Source organism: Carassius gibelio, chromosome B20 (assembly GCF_023724105.1).
Source record: "Carassius gibelio isolate Cgi1373 ecotype wild population from Czech Republic chromosome B20, carGib1.2-hapl.c, whole genome shotgun sequence".
Taxonomy (NCBI): Eukaryota; Metazoa; Chordata; class Actinopteri; order Cypriniformes; family Cyprinidae; genus Carassius; species Carassius gibelio.
The window spans coordinates 7,651,448-7,675,172 of record NC_068415.1 but is presented as its reverse complement, the minus strand read 5'-3'; the positions used below and the strand labels follow the sequence as shown (position 1 = coordinate 7,675,172).

Here is a 23,725-nt window from a genome sequence, read left to right as displayed (position 1 = left end):
ACTGCCCTATGGAAGGAAAGGCAGGAATAATAAAAAAAAGGGAAAAACAGGGCTTCATGTTGGTCTTAATTGTCTATGGAAAAGACTGTCATATTTTCCACCGGGTAAGCTTGAAACCATTACAAGCTAGCTTTCATTAAATTTTCCACAACATTTTGCAGAAATGTCAGGAAACAGCTGTGGGGGCACTGATTAATTGTCTTTCTTAATGCTTCCCCAATTACAACATTATGCCTTATTGAAATTATATCCTTGCTTTTTTCACTTCCTCTCACCTACATTAGAACCTCATGAGGCTGACTGAACCATGTATAAATGTAAAACCTGTGGTCAGTTGTTGACATTGAAATCACAGAACCCAAGAGGAAATGACTAACTCTAAAGGAGGTCTTAGCTTAGCTCTACCATAAAAGGGGTTTGGACACAGCTTGGATCTTCTAGACCAACACATCAACCCTTCAGCCACATGAAGGTCTCTCCACAGCTTACTGGATGCAAGTGCATCAAAAAAAGGTGTTGCACAGGACTAGCCAAAGCAAGTGGAACGGTATACCTCAGAAAGATTTCCACTGCCAAAATCCTATAAAGAGAAGGCACAAAACAAGAGGGAAAGCATCTGGAGGTTTTGATCCAGAGTGGAAGAGTTTAAACATCTGCCACAAGTGAGCCCTGACCTCCTAGAGTAGAACAAATAAATGGCTCTAGTCACTGTCCGAGGTTAAAAGCTTAAGCACTGGTGGGCGAGCATGCAAGAGTGGGACGTTTGGCTGCCACTACTCTGAGCACCATTGAAAATAAACCCTGTCACTGTTCACAGCTCAAGCTTTGAATCACAGGCATTTGTGGCATCCACAAAAATATCATAGGACTATCTTTGCTCTGCTGTAGGGGCCTAAAGTCTGGAATACACTACATGCCCAGATTTTTGGCCATATTTGCAGTCTGGACACTTTAGCTGTTGGAAGTAAAAACCAGTCTGCCAATTTTGGGCAGCTGAAGTTAAAGATTTCACAGAAAACTGTGTCATGTATGATTTTTGTGCTTCAGTCTATGATTCCATCCGGTCAGAGGATATCAATCACTTTTGGTATTTTGAGTCAGTTTTAGAACACATATTGTTTCATTTGTCATGCATCTCCTAGCAATGAGACGCATGTTTCTGTGCAAGTTCATGTTTAGAAAGACTTGAAAGTCTGGTAGTGTGTGATCTTCAGATGTTTAGTGTACAATTCCCAGTTTTTCTCTGTAAAACGATTCCTATTGTTTTAAAATATGTAGTGTATTCCAGCCTTACATGTAGAGAACTAAAAACTGGAATCAATACCAAAATATCCTTTGTGATCTTTGAACTTCTATATGTTTCCACTCCCATGCTAATCAAAGGCTTTATTAGCCGTTGTAAATCATATATAATCAGCAGTGCCTCCTACTGCATCTGTGAGGCATGCAACCTCAGCACACGGTCCCGCCAGATGCACAGCCAGAGGAACATGTGTCTTCCTAACCTCACTTTTCCACTTTTTCCAAATTAAACACCTGGGTCCTTCATAGCCTCCAAGATACTCTCCATGCTGCTGTTTTTGCTCTTGTGTGGTGTGACATTGTGAACTCACCCAAAGGTTCTCTGTCAGTCTGGGATCTGCTTGTTTCTCAGGGTAAAGGCCTCACGCTACTTCCTCTATGGTAGTCAGGTTAGGCAGGCAAAGGCTGGGCAGTGGGGTGACAAGTAAGATCCCCTGGCCAGGGTGCTGAGATTATGCAGACCACTGTAGAAGACAATGAAAGGAAACAAGTTTAATGATAATGTGAGACTAAATAGAGACTATCAGACTAGCTTAAGGCTCTTCACATCAAATTAATAACCTGGAACTGAGCATCTGCTAGAACAATATTTCCTCTCACTTTGGAGCAGTCATGCTCTATTAATATGAATCCTCTGATGTGTTTATGCTCAAACCATATTGCAAAGAAGTGTCTTCAAGATAATATATGCAATATTTTGATACATTGTACACATTCAAACTGATTAAACATCAACCTTTTCTTCATTTGACATCTGCATGATGGTTTACACATTGTTGTCTACATGTTTTCTTGGACTTTTGCCAATTCATAAATGACAAAAAATGCATACACCATAATCAAACACTGGGCATACTACTGAACAAGGTTGTGTAGTATCTGACTCAATTTGTTGCCTTTAACAACACAGACACTAAAATGGCAAAAAAGACCTTCAAGACATTAAAATAGCAAAGAACCCAGACGACAACCACAGGGCTCCATTGTTTGTGCCTGGACGAGACTGAACCTTGGCTAGCAGTCTATGATGGAGAAAGAAAAAAAATGCTGTAATATTGCTATAAAAAAGCACTTATGATACCAGGACCGAAACAGAATAATGGAACATGACTACAAATTTATGTATTCCTTTATGTTAAAGAGAGTAAAATAAGCATGCACTGCACAACTATCCATATGATGAAAAAAATAAAGATACAAGAAGTAGTATAGTAAAGATACATTAAGGTCTTAGCTCTTAATTAAACAATTTGCTTGGCCTTTGTAGTGCTATTCAGGCCTGCTCTCAAAAAGTCCATCTAGAGAAGCATGCTTTACAGTGTTTTCATGCTCCCTGTCTTGGAGTGAATGCAGCCAAGCTGTGCTCTTCAGCCTCGCAATCTCAAATGTGCCCCAGGGCTAGAGATATTACAAACACCATTATGTTGCTCTGCTGCACTAAGACAACCTCAGCTAACCCAGAAAAACAAGACATTTCTGTGAGGTTGCATCACAATCTGCAGTGGAGCTCACCCAGGGTAAACACTGGCAACACTTCCTCTTACCCGCAACAGCAACAAAAAAAAAAACCTTTCACCAGAGCTCAGATATATCACGCAGCACATCAAATCCTCAGACTTTGAAAAATGTTTTAACAATGCAATTATAAGGAATGTTTATTATGTCTTTATAATAAAACAAATCATCAACCGTATTACTTAAAGTGAAGTATATTTTGGTTGCTTAAATGACTTTGGTGTCAGTAAACGAATGGTTTCTGCCAATTGTTTCAATGTTATAAGTAGGCTTATGATGCTTTTGGAAAATAAAGTCCAGCTACAGTATTCAGACTACTTGCTCAAAACCCTTTACCAAGGAGCTCACCCACAACCAAGGATCTCACCCACAACAGGTCATCAAGAACTCACAAGAGAAACTATTCTTACCACTGAGATGTGCGGTAATGGGGGCAATGATGAGTGCTTGCTTCATCTTAAAAAAAAGCATCCAAAATAGAGACCCAACATAGGGCTGTTAGCTAAATGAACAGGCGATGAATTGGAGATGTACAGGGTATAAATAACTGCCTGTAATTATATGCCTCCACTTTTTTTCCTTGGAAATTATCATTTGAAAGTACTTGAGGACATGTGGCACATTTTGTCAAAGCTCTCATAAACTATGCTCTGTGCCACTCCACAGTGTATGAATTAAAATGTAAGGAGTGACAAGTGAATGCATATTTTCTGTTTCAATGGTCTGAGTAATTTCAGCAAAATGATTTCGGTGGAAAACGTGCCATATAATGTCATGCCATGAATACGTTTCCAACCCCCTTCCCAACATCCTCACACCATTTTCTGCCTCTTTGTCTTAAACTGAATACGATTACAGAACTGACACAGGAAATATATTATTATGAAGCGGTTCTACCCTAATCCATTTCCATTTACTTCAGTGTATGAACACAAACTCCTCATGAAAATGAAATAGAGCAGCCTGATAAACCAGGAGGAAGTCCTAGTTTTTCAGATGGATCTTACATAATATAAAAACACTTAAACAATTCTTCATTTGAATGTTCCACTTTTAATGTGTATTGCATGCTAAGATTGAAAGGCACACTGCCAGTTTAGATTATAATTTTTTTTAGGTACATTTTTAGAGAGATCTGCAGTATATGAGTAACAGATTTTAATATAACGATTTATACAGCCAGTTTATTGGGCACATCCTGCCCAACAACTGAGCAGTTGACTGTAGCTCAGTGTGTATAGTCTTATTTACACTAACCATGCTCTAATATTGCACGTGGTCAGCGACCACATCCGTTGAGTAAAATTTGTCAAGGAGACGAGCCTTCCTGTTGCCTCACTTCCACAACATTATTCAGGGTGCTAAAAAATTTATGCAGAGTAATACAGGAAAGTTAGCAAGATCATTTGAGGTGGCATTAAGAAGCTAAATGTATCACAGAGGAGGAAGGGCCCTGGGGCTAGAAGAGCTGTCATTATTCTGACTCGGCCCTGCAACCATGGGAACCAATGTGCACTCTGTCAGGTGCACCTGCCTCACACTGACACCTCCACTGAACTTACCACTCTCTCTCATTTCCTCTTTTACTCATTCTCTTTTAAACCTCTTTCCTTCTGCCCGCATATCATTTTGCATTCTCTTGCCTGTCTGACAAACTATGACGCCATCCTTTCCAAACCCTAGCATCTTTTTACTTGAGGAAGTCGATTTAATGGAGCTCAGCAGGGACAAATAAAAGGGTGAGGAGGAACTGTTACTACCCAGAATAGATCGACCAAATACTAGTCAAATCCCCATCTGTGGATTGTCATTGATATGAGCAGGGCTGGCCACTATGTAAACAAATCTAAACTTGTGACCCTCACAGCATCACAAGTTCAAGTCCTCCTCCATAATTAATATCACTCTTTTTAATAAATACTCTTAAGACTTGCTGCCTTTGTGTCTCTTTAAAAGGACTTATAGCTCCAGGCGCCATATAGAGACAATGCAATTACCTTATATTTAATGGGGTGACTTAAAAATGTATAGAAGGAAACTGGAAAGTACTTTTGACAAATGACACAATCAACATAGGTGACAGCTCCCTCCTTCGGCTTAGTCTTAAAAAAGAAGGCAGAAAAAAGGAAAGGATCCCGTTAAACCATCACATGTCTCCCAGCACAAACAAACAAATCAGTAGGCTCTGTTGTTCTCCTTCAGCCCCAGCTGCACACAATCCCCCACCGAATCCCCCGCTTCCATCTTTCTGCTTCCTTCCACCCTTTGATTCCCATGTCTCTTCATGACAGGGCGTTTCACTGGAAAGAGCACTACTGATAGATGAGTGCATCAGTGAGGAATTCAGCGCATTGTTGTGGTCATGACATCAGAGTCACATGTTTTATCGTTGGGCGGTGAGTGTTCCCCTGACGGCTGGGGCCAGTGTCATGTTACCCCTCACAAGAGTCGGGAAATTGGGCTGAGTGGATTTCCTGACGGCACAGGCTGACTTGTACTTGAATTAGCAAGATCGGAAATAAGTTAGAGATGTTCCGATACCCTTTTTCTCTTCCCGATACTGATTCTGGTACCTGGGCTCAGGGTATCGGGCGATACTGAGTACTGTACTTGTGGCATCCCTAGTCGCCATTTTACTGTCTAGTTGGTCCAGTCTGAAATACTGCTAAAGAGCGGACATACTGCTAACGCGTTTTCATTTCTTCTTCACTGCTCTAAACAGGGGTTGCTTGTGGCGACACAGCACAACTTCCTGTGTTTGCAATGCATTGTGAGAAGCGAAGAAGAACCGTGCAGCGGTTAGGCAAAGCTAGCGGTCAAAACTAGGTCTTGTTTAAGAAAATGGTATCGGATCGGTATATGGGTTCATGTATTTGCTTTGTGCTCTGAAAGAAAAACTACTCTCACATGTGTCATCAGTCCAGAAGCGACCTTCCCATCTAAACAGTATTTCTGAACCAAAATTAGTGGCAACTAAACATAATGTACATGTAAAACATTTATATAGAAATGACTAGATATCTGTTTTTAAATGCCACACAGCAACCCCTATAGCAAGGCTCCAATGTCAAGAACGATTTAAATGCTTTGCAAGAATTTCAAGATAATAAAAGACACATTTAACAGAACCAGCCAGACACCCCTGTGGAAAATTGTTAGGTATTCAATGATTTACGAGTTGTCCAGTCTTAAAAGGCGAGAAATTGATTCATTGCTCACGACTAATTTGAAACATCATGAGGCGAATACCTCTAGAGGTTTTCTAGTCAAACAAAACTGCTGAAACAAAAATATTTAAGTCTCATGGTTTATTGTGATTTAGACGAACTATAAAAGCCCTGATCACACACTGTTGATTAGGCAAAGTTCCAGAGGGAGTGCTGTCTCTCCATTGCTTGTTTATCTAAAGAGTCAGCGGAACCACATAACCAAGAACAAGGCACAATGAGCATCTCCTCAATCCAGCAGGTGCAGAATTGCTCTGTAATCAGCGCATTGGGAGACAGGATTTGGGCTGCAACAAATTGGAGCCACATGGTGTTTAATGGGCATTAATCACAGAGTGCCATGGCCATCTTGCGCAAACCACGACAGTCGCCCCCGAGAGCGAGCTAATCAGTGTCATCTTCTCCAGCCCTTTGCATTGCAATGCATCTGACTTTAGGCCCAGACTGAAAGGGGGAAGTGACATTTACGTCATTGGGGGATGAGTGGACCAGTTAACATCCTTGTCACTCCTTTCACAAGCGGCGATCTTTTTGGATCAGAGGCAGGCCCCGGCAAAGGAATGGTGCCAGCATCAGCGTGAGTCCATCCAAAGCCAAGAGAATCTTCCCCTGAGATTGAAACGGGGGAAGTGTGACTTATATCGCACAAGCTGAGCACATCACATTGGGTGTGATAGTAACACAGAACCGTAACAAGTACCCCAAGAGAACGACTCAAGGAACCAGTTCATAGAACAACCCATCCCAGCCTCCACACTGGCCGAGGGCCGATGAAGAACCTCTCTTTGAGGACCACGGCAAGGTCACTGGGTTCAGCTGTCTTTTGCAGAATAAGGCAAATACGCCCACTTGTCCTTCTGTTCTTCTCTCTCCTTCCTCTACTAAAGAAAAACAAGAGCAGATTCTGTATGATAGCACCATGAGTCAAGCTCGCTCTATCTGTTCCAATCTCCGCACTGTTATACAAGTCAAGAAGCTAGCGCTGAGCTGGTGTCTGAGTCAGTCTGCAAAATACATCCAGGCCCCGTCTGTCCAGTTTCCAGTCATTTTCTCTCTAACATGCCTTTTCACCAATTTACTTCAGCCAAGGGGGAGGGCGGTTGTTAAAAGTACCCAGGCAGTTTGGTGGGGGCTTTGACACAGCAATGGCAGCTATTTGGGCTGAAATGAGAGCTTTATGGCTGTGTAATTGATGGGCTTGGGCAACACAACCACTGCACAGTGCCATTACCCTGTGAGAGACATGCGCTCCTTTTATAGAAGCCCACCATGTATAAACATACCAACTCAAGGTGGAGGAGTCCGGAGACTTAAGGCAGCAATGGCACCAGTTAGAATGAAACACAAAACAACACAATTTCGTTGAAAATACGTCATTCTATATAGTTGCCTGGAGAGTAATGGGAGAATAATACAGTGTACGATTTCCTGCTAAATTATCTGAGGTGACCGCTACACATTTTTCTTCCTGGATATCAGGTATTGCAGCAGGAAGAGGGTCTTCCTGTAATGGTCTTTGATAGACCTGTAGTGAGAAAACAGCTGCTTTCAACAGCATCCTCTAACAAATAACACACTCCTTTCTCCAAGGGGTAAACGGCACTTCCTGTCCGGCATTCTCAAAACACGGCGCCACTCTTTCCATGCCTGCAAACCCAATTCTGATTTTCAGTCTTGATTCATGATGAAATGTCCTGAAACCTGCATTACACAACTCACAAGTGAAAAATGTTTATATAATATTTCCTTCCATACTTCAGCATGAACTCAGAGTCGATAAGGGTGTACAGCAATATTTCAGAACAGCTTTATAGCCGAGTTAGCAAAGCACAACTTTCTGTAATTCTATAAATAATTTTTCACTGCCAAAACTGTTAGTCAGAAACATTTCATTAGTTGACATTACAATATCTATCTATCTATCTATCTATCTATCTATCTATCTAGCTAGCTAGCTATCATTATTATTATTTAATAATTTTTCTAGCAAGAGACACGTCCAAGAAAAGGAGTATCACAGCTGTTAAAAGTCAGAGAAAGAGTTGTGGGCCTACTTGAACAGCACGTTAGAAAACATAAAGAGTACAGTAGACTTGCTGCTGTCTTTCTGAAAAGTGGATCTAGCATTGCTATACCACAAACACTGAGGAAAGCTTTTTCCAAGGAGGTGAAGTGCTGATTCACCACTGCAGGGATAACACTGCCGTGGTCATACCATTCTCTGGCCTTTTATATGCACTCTGCTGTGTCTGCACTGAGCTGTTTTTACACCAACACCAGCGTCAAGGAGGCTGTGCTGCTGCTGAAAGCCCTTCTTCAAGACAAAGAGTTTCCTGAGAAGAACCGCCGGTGGTTAACGCATAAACGAGTCACTTACACACTGCAAAAGAAAAGCAGACAGAGCAACATGCTGATTCAACCTCGACTGTGCTCCATTTCCAACTACACAGGAGGATTTTACCCATGATCAGAGTGCATCACCAAGCCATTAACAGAGCTGAGAAAATTTGACATTTTGCGGCTCTCCCCTAAGACCCAATAGAATAATATTATTACTGGAGAGAGAGTGACCTGCCCTCCAACCACTCCTATAATTAAGAGTGAATACAGGCCACAGGGGACGATCCTGGGGGCCAAGAATATCAATCAGTCACCCCGCAGTGTTTCTCTGGGCTCTGCTGGCTGGCCCACATCATAGAGAACACGAGCCTGTTTGCTCTGTGGCGCCTGTCCCTTTAACTGTCACTCTGCTGGAGACAGACATGTGCGGGAGATAATAACAGCCCCCTCCGAAATCCTCCTGATGCATTAATATTGAAGTGCAGGACTAAAGTGGCCCACTACAGTCAAGTCTAGCAGTCAAGGCCACATAATCCAGCGGAAACAGAGAGGGAGGGAGAGCATTTTGAGCCACTTGAGTCCTATGGTTATACTGTATGGTTGTATTTCCAAAAACGGGACCCTGTCTTTATGTTGTGCCTGTGGGAAGAGCTTGTAAAGTAGCTTGTGTCCCACATGCACAATAACAGAGCCAGAATCACACCTCGTCATGCCGTCCAGGTGCCAACTTTCCCTGGAATCGCCATATTTCCATTTCCCACCAGAAAAAAAAAGCACTGTCAAGAGTCACTGCAAACAATCCTTGATGCTAAGATCTTTATCAGAGCACGGCCTTTCCCACAAATTGGGCCTATCTGTGTAATGCGATAAAAGCCTTTACTTCCAGGAATCTGACAGAGAGACAAAGCGTCTTTGGTGTCTGGCTCAATTGCTGAGGGTGGAACTGTCACAGCTGTGTGAGGAAGGAGATGAAGCCACAGTTGCATCATACTGTAATTATGGCATCTTCAGTAAAATAAAATAGCAGCATCTCCATTTCCTCTACATGGCTACTCTTTACCTCTGACTTTGTGCCTTTAACTCATTGGCTGGCATTTTCGGATTGCCTTTTCAGATGCATTTTTTGGTGGTCAATTCTAAATGTCTATTTAATTCTGTAAATTGAATATATTTGTACAGACTTTAGCTGGACAATTATTTCAAAGGCACACCTATAATTGCAATCAATTTATCCAGTCTTTTTGAAGAGATGGCTAAAATAAATTATATTCAGCATTTTGCAACATTTTGCTGCTTTACAAAAGAAAGCCTGCTTTTACCTTCAGAATAAAAAAATAAAGCATGTAATAATGAATAAAGTTTAAAATGTTTGTATAATGCCATATTGTGAAATATTAAATCACCTTGTGAGGTATAAAGTCACAGTTACAAGAAATAAAGTTGCAGTTGTAAGATATAAAGCCATATTTTTTGAGATATTGAGAATATAAATCACAATTATGAGATATGAAGGTATAAAAGTTATTCATAATTATAAGAAATAAAGTTTTATGTTAGATAGTTAGATTTAATTAGTACATCTGTAATTAGACGGTTAGATTCAATTCTGAGATCTTGCTGATGTAAGACAAATGTATTTTATCAAAAGAAACAAGGCAATTAATGAGAAAAAGACCAATTTCTCTGTAATTAGGAGAAATACAGCTTTGATTCTGGGTTATAACAAGTTATACTGTGACATATGAAGTCTTTTTATTTTACTTGAGGCAGAAACAGGCTTCTAGGGATCTGACATAAAGTGTTTTTTAGTCAAAGAGAAGAGTCTGGCAACTATATTAATTCTGTCTCCTTATCTTAATCTGCCTGTCTCAATCCCTGAGAGGGTCTCAAGTGTGCGTACAGTGGGGACAGATTTTTCCATCATTACTTGAGTGTCTTTGGACCTCTAATGCACTGCTGAAATCAGAGAGAAACTGGAGATATTATATTAAGAGAACACACAAGCTTCACCCGATTTTTATACATTTATTAGTCCTTTCCATCAAGATAGTAAAAGTGACGTGGGAACACTAAGATTACAATCACAGAAAATCAGTGAATGCACAATCTTGGGTGGCATCCCAGGTTGCAATGCTGAGATCCACACAGCGACTACTACTGTTGAGGCTGCAACTGTGTCAGTGACGTTGGAGGAAGTGGTAATGTAAAGGTGCAAACTGAACTCCCACAAGACTGTAGATACAACACCACAACAGTGCAGGCGACTGACTCGCTTGCACACACGTACACATCCGCCCACATGCAAGAGCACATCTCTATACTGTAGCTGTCTTTGAGTGAGGAGACAAAGGATGTGAGGTGAAGAATGGTGAATTGTTTTATCAAGTTTGCTTTGACTAGAGAGACAGGTTTTCTGGTCATGGAATTGGGGTCTGCCACAGGCACTTGGGCCAAGAAACAAACACTGATTAACAGTTTCAGGCTTGGAAACTCTGGGTATCAGTGGAGGAAAAAGAAATGGAGGAACAGGCCAGATTTCCCCAGACCGAATATACCCGTGGAAAAGCTGGGCACTAGCACGCAAATACGCATACTTGTGCAAACAAGCGCAAAGCAGTTTCTGATGGCATTGTCATTTTTTTTTCCCTTGTTGTGAGTCTCTTTGAGAAATTATTTTTCCAAGCTGCTTGGAAAGTGGAAAATCAAGCGGCTCTCTGGCGTTTTCCACATCTGTCATAACCTGACGAGTCCTCTCCCCGGGGCATGTTCATTTCCAGAGACAGGACCATAGTGTAATCTGACCGTGAATTTCCATCTCTAAAAGACACAACTACATAACAAAGGCAGCACAGTGGGGATGGAACTGCTCATTCACGATTTCTCAGCCTCTTCCAGCACTGGGATGAAACCCCTCAATACGAAATGAAGAATTAAATTGTTTTTCCAGTTTCACTGACATGCAGCTGAGCCTTTCCGTGTGCCCGTGTTTCACGCTAAGCTTGTTCCGTATCATGTTTGTACCATGGGTGCATTCACCTGAGTCACATGTGATACTGGCGAGCTATGAACAGCAAAAACAGATACTATTTGGCTATTATTAACAGGTGAACCCCTAAAACAATCACCAAATTAAAGCTGTACGAAATCAGACTGTAACGACGCAGACCTTATTACAGACCAGTAGACATTGACTGGCATATTAAAACTACAATATAAAAATAAATAACAACAACAATAGAAATTATATACATATAAACCTCTCGAGGACAGAGTTTCAAAGGTTAAAGGCAATAAGTTTGTTTCAGAGTCATACTGCAGGTTATTGAATCAGATATTGATTCAAAACTCGTTTTTACTGATTCAGTGACTCCATTCAGTAAAAAATAAATTCAGATGAATCCACTGAGTAAAGGATAGATCAGACTGATTCACACAGTTTGAGTCTTTTGAAATGATTTATTAAAAGAATCAGTTAATGAATGAGACACTGTAAATATAAGACACACTTAAAGGAACCAAGTCATTTGTCATTTATTTAGAATATACTAGTCTAGTTGTGTGTGTATGATTGTTTAAAGAGAGCTGGGTCATAGGCTTGAGAATTAGATTACATTGTTATGCTGTATGAATGTGACTCCCTAAAAAGAACCACATCACAAGAATTGTTTATATGTGATTCACCCTACACTTTGCATGCAGAATAGGAAAGTGTTTTATCTATAATTTTGATACATGTATGTTTCTCATCTCATCACATTCATTTCAGACTCAAGTTCAAATTCACTACACAGGTTTTATTTATTTTTATTTTTTTTGCATAACTCAACACTGAGTATGTCATTCTAAAAGCAAACTATTGTCTATCAGCACCTCTCAAAGTGAAAACAACACCCATGCCCAGACACAAATCAAATGCTCCAGTCGGAATGGCCAATGCAATTTCAACAGGCAATTTCCCCTCTTATTCCATTCTTAAAAACACGTCTGCCACAGTCAAACAACTTGAACAATCATTTCACCTGAGAGACACGAAACCCTTTTTTCAGGTTTCAGGAACGTGTAACTGTGGAAGAGAGGAAAGTTCGGTTGATGTCATAGGCTGACTCTCAAGGGGAAAACCCTGTCTTACAGAATCAAATCCACACAATGAAGTCCATGCTTCAGCCATTCGTCCTCAGAGATCTGAGCTAAGTGTGAAGCAAATACAATTCAGTGCAAAGAAATACGAAGAGAGATGAGCACACAAAATCCCAAGATGTGAGTGTTACGTAACGCCCAGGACACCCTCTTTTGTGTCTCTGACAATGCAGCCCTCCTTGCAGATGGAAGGGACGAGGTGTCACTGTGGTCCACCTCCTAACTCGGTCGAGAACCTCACAGTGAACTCTGGCAGCGTGTGTGTGTGACTTACATAACAGATGCTTCGCTGCCTCGCTGGGGCGTAGGGGTATACAAACAGCGCTGTTCCAATGTGTGTGTGTGTCAGGGGGCGGAGGGGTACACTACCTTCTCTGTTAAGCATCTGAGGTCACTGCTAGCCCCCATCACAAACAAGTTCTCATCATCTTGCCTCTAGCAGGAACGCACACATGAGGCCTCTTGAATGTTTAAGTGTGTACGTATGTTGTTTGTGTACTGTACGTCTCTTATGGGTGTGTACGGAACGCAGGAGAACTTGTTTGTACGTGTGTATTTACATTCATCCCTGGAGACACATCAGACTGGGGTAAGAGAAGTAAATAAACACATAAACAAAACGAATAGGCAAATCGTGGCTGTTTTTTATTTATATATATTCTTACATTAAGCAAGAACGGATAAGCTCTCTCGCAGCTGAGGTCTAGTTGCCCCACTAAATATATTTATATGCGCAGTTATAATCAAGCTACACATTCTATCACTCTGTCTTTAGGCATTAGTACAATACAAAAAAGTATAATAATTTCAAAATCTGGTAAATATTACATAGATTAAATAGAGTTAGATCATGGTAAAGTAAAAAAAAAATAGGGCTAATAAACATATTTAATATCAACAAATATAAATAAATTACTGTCTGTAAGTCTGTCTAGTGTTCATTTGGTTTCACAGTTTCATTAATCTGTTCTTATTAAGTAGTCAGCAATATTTGCCACCCAGGAACCAAAAACTGCTAAAGTCATCTAAAAATAGTTCCACTGTAAATATAGAACAGAACATTCAAATAATTTGTAATCTGTCATTTTCCCGAAACCTGTTACCTGCCACGTCACTGCAGCACCTGATTGAGCCGTTTGAGATTAATATAGAAAGAACACCCAAATACTACGCAATCGATGATTCTTTATGAAAATGATCTGAGAGCTGCTAAAGCTGCCACGTCACAACTGCACCTGATTAACACACAGTTCTGGGACAAATTTAGTTCTAAAGCACACTTCTAAAGCAAAACAAGGTTGAGCCCGTTTTAACCCAGATTAGCCGTTCATGTACTTTCTACCGTTGAGTTGTAGTGAAATGCGACTACGTCAAATCTGTTCAAGAATCTCAGATTTAGACGTCACACAATTCTGAGTGTATTCATTCGGATTTCATAGAAAAACAATTGAAAATAAAACTCCCCGATACCATTGTTACTGTGTAAAACAGACTGCTAAATCAATTCCAGACATGACCATTTATTTGCTGAATAAACATGATTCAATATCCACAGCATTGCATTTGAACTCTGTGTGTATCTATATATCTCACACAGATAACACAAGCATATGACTTCTAGAAGAAGTAAGAACTGGTACTGCTACATAACATTTTACTTGTGTTGCCTGTATTACGTCTACGAAACATGATTTTCTGTTCTTGTCAAAATATGTTCCGACAACCATACTGTAAATCCACCCATTTCAAGCACTAACAAGAATGAAAAAACATTCAAACTGAAATCTGGCTTAGAAACCTTTTGTCCACACCCTGTGTATTATGCAACCAGTCCTCTTCCATGACACGTTAGAAATCTATCAACAGTTCCTTTACGATTTTCCATCTCTAAAAACACTTAACCTGCGTTTAATTACTTCTGGATCAACAAACGCTGAGCGAATGACTGCCTGACCTGCCAGCTCATGAGATCACAGTATACTGCACGAACAAAAACATGCACGCATGCAACTCTATACACGCATTATGTGGTGTTGCATTGCATGCTGATGACTAGATGTGGGGAAAAGCTTTTTATATCACTATTAAATGAGCCAAGAAGGGGCCACCCTAAGTTGTCTCGGAAAGAGGCCCCCCAGTCAGGAATGTAGTGGCCGTGCCGCCCGGGGCGTCTGTGCACTGGAGCCACCTCACTGGAGGAATTTCCAACGTTCTAATAAAACTGATAATGGGATGTGTACACAGCAGGAGTGGAAAATCAGAGGTGCGTTACGAGGTTTTCCACATTCCTCCCTCTTCGTGGACCAGACATGCATGCCCTGCATATGCTGGAGTCTGAGTGTGTGAGGATCTCTCGGTGTGTTTATGTCTACCTGCTGATGGGATATCCCCACAGGCAGTCCACTGGTGTTGTTTAACACCAACAGAGTTTCTCTATATATGCTGCAAATCTTACAATGGATATGGAATGCCATAAGTGGTTTATGCAAACATGTAGACCGAATCAAGACAAAGAAAGTTAAAAAATATATTATCCACATAAACTACCATTCAAGATTTTATGCTTACTGAGGCTGGATTTATTTGACTAAAATTACAGTAAAAACTGAAAAATTATTTCTTATAATATTCAAAATATTTTTTTTTTTGTGGAAACTGTGATGCATTTTTGTTTCATGACTGAGTGATAAAGAATGCTGTAAAACAAATCTTTATTATTATTTTTGATCTATGCAATGCATCCTTGCTAAACTGAAGTATTAATTTCTTTCAAAAAAAAAGTACAGACGTTTGAATAATATATCAAACTTATGGCAGCTAATGTTTTTATTCTTTAAGGCCAAATCCTGACTAATGCAACCAATGACTTATTCCACTAAACTGCAATATTCCTACAATCCAATAGTGGAGCCAAATACTGATACCCCTTTTCTCTAAGAAAGCCTATTTTTATTTCCAACCTGGACACCTTCGGCCGTCTCCATGGATGATAAATGTAGACAGAACCAAATAAAGATCTAGTTTCTTCCACTGTTGAACAGCTTCATGCTCAGCTTTTGTTTGGTGTGACTGTATGCAGATGGACGAGTGGCAGCCTCCTCCTCTCAGTATCACAGATAGATCTCCCTTAACTGGCAATGAGAAATGAACAACATGAACCACTCTCAGCACAGTGGGCATATGGGGATTGGCCTTCTCCATTACAGACATTTACAGCAATTTTACAATGTTTCAGTGATGCTCCTTTTCCTGGGATAGCAATTTAAGTGAGTTCTAATGTCGGAATTTCATGCAATTTATGATGCATTTGGAGTTGAATGAAAAAAAAATTGAATGAATAAAAAATGAATTTCTTATCATTCTGCTATATCACAAACATCATGATACTGTTCTGTACAGTGGGAGATTGAGATAAAGCATGTCGTTATCCATAACCTACATAATAATATATTTTTTAAATCTTTTATATATATATATATATATATATATATATATATATATATATATATATATATATATATATATATATATATATATATATATATATATATATATATAGCCTAATTTATAAATTAATAAAATAACATTTAATTTAGTTAAGGAATGATTCAATTGGTCTGTAAAAGAGACATTTTTACTGACAATGCATTATTCTCATCACAGGAACAAAAAATAAACATAGAAAACGTTATTTTACATTCTAATAATACTTCAAATAATTACTGTATTTGTTGTATTTTAATCAGAGAGACTTTAAAAGAAAAAATAAATCTTAAAGGCCCCTTTTCAATTGTAGTGTACCTGAGAAGCAATGTTTACTTCATTGAGAAGTATTTACTGTAAATATAATAATAATAATATTCAAAGAAAATCATGACATTTTACTGGTATCAAATACTGAAATTCTGTTAACGAAGCAGTCCTAGTTAATGCTGAAAACTGATTCAAAAAATCAATACCTCATATTCAGACATTAAACATTGATGCTTACCAAGGGCAGAGGTCAAAAGGCAGTGAGGTTTGCCCATAAACAGCCGTGCTGTAATGTTCATAGATAAGTGTCATGCCCACAGCAGTATGTGGTCAGATCTGTGTCGCACTGTAATGAGGGCTGCTGTGCTAGCGGCAGTTTTTCTATTTCCTTCCCTCTGTCCTCCCACTTACTTACACACTCCTGTCTCTCCATCTCCACACACATAACATGTACCCCACGGCAGCATTTACAAACTCCTGTGGTTTTTAAATAGAGCAGCACAATCTCAGTCACAGCAACCCACGGCTGCTGCCTCTCCATCTGCCTGAAGATTTTTTTTTCCCCGTTTCCTTCCATTTCTTTTCTGTCTATTCTTCCCTCTGACTCAACTCATGGCTCTTTTCATTCACAGACTAAAAATACAAGTTGAGGCCCTCACCTTGCCTCGGTGTCAGCGCGTCAGAGAGTCAGTGGGATGAATAAACGTCAGCTGCTCTCTTCTCTATGGTGGTTGAAGGTTCAGGTGGGTTTCATTACAGTAACCTCTCTCTTTCTCCATTAATCTGGTTCTTTCCTGTTCTGAAACCTCTGCATGATTCCCTTATGAAATGCCACACACTGTCTCCCTCTTGAATCAGATAAAGAAAGGTGATGCATTACCAGCATCCTCCTCTAACATCATTCCTCTATCAATGTTTAATGTTTAAAATCTGTGTTGCAGTACTAAAAAGCTATGATGAAGTGTTTAGCATGCAAACACATGCTCCAGACATGTTAAGCTGTGGTGCTCATGTGAGAAATGAAGGTTTGAATCCGTTCTACATGGCCAGGTTGCCCAGAATAACTGATTCCCACCCATACTGCTCCAGATAAATATAGTCAAGAAGCCTCACTGAAAACTAAAATGAAAACTAATCAATAATAAATAAAAATAATAATTACATTGAAAAATATAATAAGAAAATTAAAATAAATTAAAATATAAAAGTTAGAAAAAGTTAGCTGAGGAGGCAAAATTTCTAGTTTTTCATTTAGTTTAAGTACAAAAATTATTAAAACTAAAAATAACATATTAAAATTAAAAAAACAATTAAACACTTTTTAAAATAATATCAAAAATGAATTAAAATGAAACAGACAATTGAAAAATATTTAGTTTAAGTACTAAAATGATTAAAGCTGAAAATGGAATTCAAATTTATAAAAATGAAGTAGACATTTTTAAATATCATTATTTTAAGTACTAAAATTATTCAAACTAAAATAGATATTTTCAAATAATATTAATTAACTGACCAAAACAAAAAAATGACTAAATCTTTAAGTAAAATTTTAATAAATTGGAAAGTACAAAATTAAAAATAAGATACTATAGTAATGATACTAAAATAACATTAGTTAGAATAAAAGCAACTAAAACACAACATATACTTGTGACCAGCCTCATTCTCAACAAAATCCCTCCAAAAAAGGTTTTGCTGAAAAAAAGGGATTTGTTGAAACGATTGCCTATAATTTCTTGCGTCCAGCATGGAGTGACTCATTCGTTGGATGATATGTTTTATAGGGTACAGTCCACCAGCCTGGTGTGTAAAGCCTGATTTTTTTCAACATTAATAATGGAGGCCACAGACTCGCAGAGGGAGTCTGATCTGTCTGACAGGGCTGTTTGGAAAAAGAAGAGACAAAAAAGACCCTAACTTTTAAAAAGCATCTGAGGTTCAACTTTAAACTTTTACCTTTCAACCATACCGTAAAGGTGAGTTCAGACAGGGCTGTCAGATAAATTTATGACTGCGCAATAAAAGTCGGTAAATATATGCTATTAAACGTCAAATCTGTACCTGGGAATAGATCTAAACCGTAAATTGCTTTTATGTGAATCTCGATCATAGCAAACTGATTTTCCAGTGTGAAAGCTGCCAGGAATGTGGTTGATTGAGGCCAGTGGAGACAGGTGGTCTCACCTGTGATTCCATGGAATAAACCCACCATTTTCCTAGCTGTCTCCACTCAAAGCCTCACCTGAGCAAAGGTAAAGTGTCTTTGTGCGTCTTTCATCTCGCTGTTGCCTTTTCATCCTTTCAGGCTGAGAATGTCATGAGTCTCACTCTCTCTTTCTCTTAGCTGACCCCAGGCCTGGGCTAATGTCAGTGGGCCATCTGTGATAGGAACCCTGGGGCCCAAGTGGCAGAGGGCCACATGCCTGCCTGCCCACTTCCTGAGTCCAGCCCACACACTGGGCCTGGCCAATGCAATGCCTGCACACACACTTGTCCAGTATGATGCACACAAATGCATACAGACACAAAAATGCTGCCGGCGATGCATAGTACACACTCAAACATTGAAATCTACATTCACATGCTATAAGTCGAGAGGTCAGCATGACTGAACTCACTGCCCACTCTATGCTGCTTTACTTGCGTTCACAGATGCACTGCATTTCAAGATGTAAACAGCATACAGTAAATAACAACCGCAAGTCAGGAGATCACGTTAATGTTAAAAACAAATCATCATTTTGAATCTCAATATTGGATCCCGTCTATTCCACCTCCTTTCTCGCTGGAGTGCGAATCACAGAGTGCTTGCCCATTTGGCTCAGGCTGGTTATCCAGGTCTCACTGTTTGCTACAGATCTGGCATTGGCCGGGACCGAACAGAAGGTATGGAGAGCTTAGCCTAGTCGGAGATCAGGCCACAGACGCAGAGAGGGGATGCAGTCAGGGTCTGTCCAACCTCCATCCATACACCTCCACACTCTTCTGGCACTCGGATCAGTGACATTTGCGTCACAAGGCACAGCTAGAGTAGGCTTGAATGAAAGCCTCAGCATTCATTATGAAAACCTGGCCATGCTGTTTTCGATCGGATTCAGCTGTATTCGCCCCGTAGTTGCTCATCTATGGTTTCTAATGACAGCAGCTGAACAGTTCAGCAAATGTTTCTGGTTTTAATTGCCCACCTAATGTTTTTGGGTATGTTCTCATTGTAATGTAAATGTACTGATAGAAATAAATTAGAAACAGGAATACAAAAGGAAAAAATATAGAGGCACTAAAACAGAAATAACCAAGAAAATGATTAACCAAATAGAAGGGATTGAATAGTGAACAGGAAGCAGACATGAAATAGGCAGACTGTCTACACATCAGCATAATTAATTCATAGCCACATTAACTCACAGAAAGGTCAGAGAAGTTAACAGGGGCAAAATGCCAGTTGTGTCACCATGGACACACTGCCTCTGTCCTGAGCATCTCTCTAATGCTGCACATTGAGCAGTCTTGACTTTTAACCCACACCTATGGTCACTGCAACATTATTCAAGAGTGCAGATGCCGAAGCCGTTGTCAGGAGACAACAAAATGCGAAGAAATTTCTTTGGTGTCTGTCAACACATGACAAAAAGGGACTTTTGTGGCAGCACAGAGGACCTTGCGAAAAAAAGCAAATCATGCGTGAGGAGTGAGCATGGATGTGGTGATTGTCTCTTTCACTCCTCTTCAACAGAAGGAGGAGCGCGGTGGTGCAAGGTCACAGAGGATCCTTCAGGTGTACAGGTGGCCTCCTCCTGCCATCTGTACTCTGTGGTTCTCTATTCATTTCAGGTTCTTTTCTGTCTCCAAATGGAGCTGCTTTCAGCTTGGCCATTGAATGGTGGAATTTATCATCAAAACACTATTTTCTCTACTTCTAAGAAATCAGGTCCTTAACTGTAAAGGCTGATTCTAATCAGCATGCGAAGATGCATAACATCCACTTCTGTCTGGAAAGGGAATGAAAATGTGTCATGATTAGAAGGAAAGAGAGTGGTGAGCCTTTCGGTGGAGAAACGGTTTCATTCCAGTAAAGCTTGAAAAGAGGAAGTGTACATAGACAGCAAATGCAGGAAAACTGTGAAGGGCACACAAAAGAAGACAAGGTTAGATACTGAATGAAGTGCTCCGTTGTGTTCTCTGAAGGATGAAAGAATATTGATAGTTGGACAAATACTTATCTAGCATTTTCATGGTTTTAAATAAATAGTTCACTTTTTCTATTTTTTCCCCTTTCATGAAATACAAAAGAAGGACTTTGATTAATGTACTGGTTGCTCTTTTCATCACAGTTACAATTAATTTGGAGTGGAGGTTTTAAGATCCAGAAGAAAAAAAACATACAGTATAAGCACCAAGAATAAAAGTGGTCTATATGATTTCTGCACTATTCCAGGTCTCAAATACTCAAATTGAGGCATTTGAAAACCAAAATTTAAGCGATCATCTGCCCTAACTCACAGTGGGCCATTCTTGAGATAAGTAAAGATCTATAATTTGCAACAATCCGTTGTGTGACCTTTAACTAGAACTATTAATGGAAATAAAACTGAAACGTAAATATTAAATGATAAACTAAAATAATGAAATGATGAATAACTGAAATCATTTTAAGCTGTACTAAAATGAATTAAATTAATTAAACTGAGCTCTAGTAATTTAAAGTAATAAAACTTACTAAAACTGAAATAAGAAGTAAATTAAAGCTAAACAGTAATATATACAAATATCAAAAGCTTTAAATCAGATACATAGTGAAATAATGCTATGAATTTAACTGAATGTTCACAGATCATTGTAACTCACGAACTCAACGATCAAGTTCAGTCGATTCAGTAAATTGAAGATTATCAGGTAACGGCTGAAATTATGGTCTCTTTCTCAAACAAATTTAACATGTCTTTAGAAGACTTTGCTACTGAGTCACATGAACTTTTATGATCCCTTAAAGCTTAAAATCTTTAGTCCCATTTAATTAAATTATATAGACAAAAGCAAATCATTAAAAATGTCTACCTTTGTGTTGCATAAGAAAACCAAAGTCCTACAAGTTTGACGTGAGGGTAAGTAAAGATCCTTTGAATTCCTTTCAAATTAAACAGTAAATTTAGAAGAAGAAGAAAACAGGAGAGCACTTCCAAGGACTTCTGGGAGCATAGGTCTATATGTGTCACACATACACACAAATCCAGAAAAGCAGGATTTTGGGCTAATCAAATAATGGCAAGCAGAAAACAAGCGGTAAACAATGCAGTGCCCAAACCTGGACACAATAACTTCATGTCCCATCACCAAGGCAGAGCAATTGATGAAGCAGGGTCTGTATCTGGTTGTTGTGCACGAGGGTCTGTTGTAATCCCGTGAGTGCAGTAGTGGCAGGCTAACATCGCATTACTCTCATGCTCAAGGGCGGACAGAGCTCCCGCTCTGATCGGTAATTGCTTTCAATCACACGACAGGTCAAAAGGATCCATCGTGGTAGGCTTCCCTCCAATGATACACTTTAGACATTCAGAGCGCAAGAAAAAAAAAGTAAACTCCAAACAAACAACGAAATGTTTACGCAAAACAGTTCGTACACACAAAACACTTGATAATCCTTAACACATGTCAAATGGGGCATTTCCCGAACCCTGTCCCAGAGACACCTCTCCGAACAACAGTACAGAAGACGAATCCGCAACGTGAAGTATTTGTGAATGGAAAATGCTTTAGCACACTTGGCAGGGAGGATCATTCCACTGCTATCAGACAGACGTATTACAATTCTTTCACTCTACACAAGAAGACATACAACAAAGAGCAGGCGAATGAAAGAAAACGAGGAGGATATGCTCTCCTGACCTGCATCTCAAGGTTCCTGTAAAGGTTTCTGAATTTGAACTTTGTTGGTACATTCAAATAAGTCTAAAGTTTATGTAAAAGAAACTGATGCATCTTTAAATTGGTGACTTTTAGCTAGGACTGGAATAAATGCTCCAATGACATTGGTTTGGTGTTTCCCTGCGTTATCACCAGAGCTATCACTCGCATAATGAATTATGACATGCTGATAAGGCAGACAGCTGTATGGGGGGGTTGCATATCCGGAGACAGACGCATTGTGCAAACAAGCATTTTGTAATGATTCCCAGTGCAATTGATGGATGACGTGAGGCATGTGAACCCGGTTTGGTGGGGGTATGTGAGGGGTGTCCCATGACCGAGATGGGAACTGACATTCCTGTGCGCACAAACGCTGAGAATGCATCAGTATCAATGGAAGTCTAACAGCAACGTCCTATCAAGCCTTAACAACAAATGTACCATCAGAATGCAGGAGAGATTGAAAAAAAATAGAGGGTCATGCACATGAAAAAGATTCCTAACAAAAGCTAGCCTATATCGCTGCTGTATCATAACATATAATGTTACAGCAGCATGCGAGCTATACAGGCAAATCGAGCAAAGTGGAGTATCTGTCACTGACAGCTTGCTTCAGTCCGAGGAAAACAGCTAACACAAGCTCCTCCGCTCCCTTGTCTGTCCTCGTGGTCACAACAACAGCCGACAGGGATATCACCTCTGATCAACACTAGACTAGTATTGTTAGAGACAACTCGAGAAAGGGAAAAAAAATCTATTTGTCAACCAACCTGCCTTCTCAAGGTCCTCGGTCATCCACAACATTCTGCCAATCTCAAATTCCCCTTGTCCATTCTAGGAGGTCAGGAATAAAACCAGCAAGCCCCAGCTGAAACTCCCATCAATCAGAAGGCTCTCGCTGATAGAGCGTATACTAGGAGACCTACTGATGTAAGCTAGTCACCAGAGAAAATACCCAGTTGTGACGCATATCCAGGAACAAAAATAGCAATGGGGCCCCTATAGGGATTATACAACAGACTACGCTCAGAGGTACTTTCGCAGTGCCTGCTCTTCAGGGCTGTTTTAGTGCTTTTTAAATCTCTAGAGCTGCGAAATCCACAAATCCTACAGATGGGTCAAAGAGCCTTTTGAACAAGCATTTGTGTGTAACAATGTCTTATTGGACAGTGCTTTAATTGCAGTCTGGCCTCGGTGCCTTTGACCCTGGGATTGTCCAAAGAGTGCGGTGTATAACAAGGTATCACTACTCAAACCTCCTTCTGCCACCTCCCGCAGGGCTAAAAATAGCTCACCGGGCTAATTCTTACAAAATCCCTTTATAGATGCGCTTTCACCGATCACTCTCAGCCAAGCCCAGACACTGATACAATTAGCATTTAGACCACGCCGTGAAATTGTGTGAGCGTGCATGCATTTAGCAAGGGTTATTTTACTGTAACAAAACAAACTGTGACATTGGACAGGTGTGCACTGCGACAACCCCAGTAATAAAAGGTTTTACGGGGAAACCAAGCTGCTGAGCAAAGACTTCCGGCCACCCC

The 23,725-nt window shown here is 39.9% G+C and overlaps 1 protein-coding gene across 3 annotated transcripts in view; it reads right to left on the bottom strand.

Annotated features, from left to right (window-relative positions):
* LOC127983562 (transcription factor HIVEP2) overlaps positions 1 to 23,725 on the bottom strand; it is a 65,448-nt gene that overhangs the window by 16,954 nt on the left and 24,769 nt on the right. For 2 of the 3 annotated variants that reach the window (XM_052585751.1, XM_052585749.1), the window contains exon 3: positions 1,614 to 1,766. The gene's annotated coding sequence lies outside the window, so the exon portion shown is untranslated. Of the gene's footprint in view, positions 1 to 1,613; positions 1,767 to 22,951; positions 23,115 to 23,725 lie in introns of those variants that run through there. The other variant, XM_052585750.1, reaches the window with a different exon arrangement.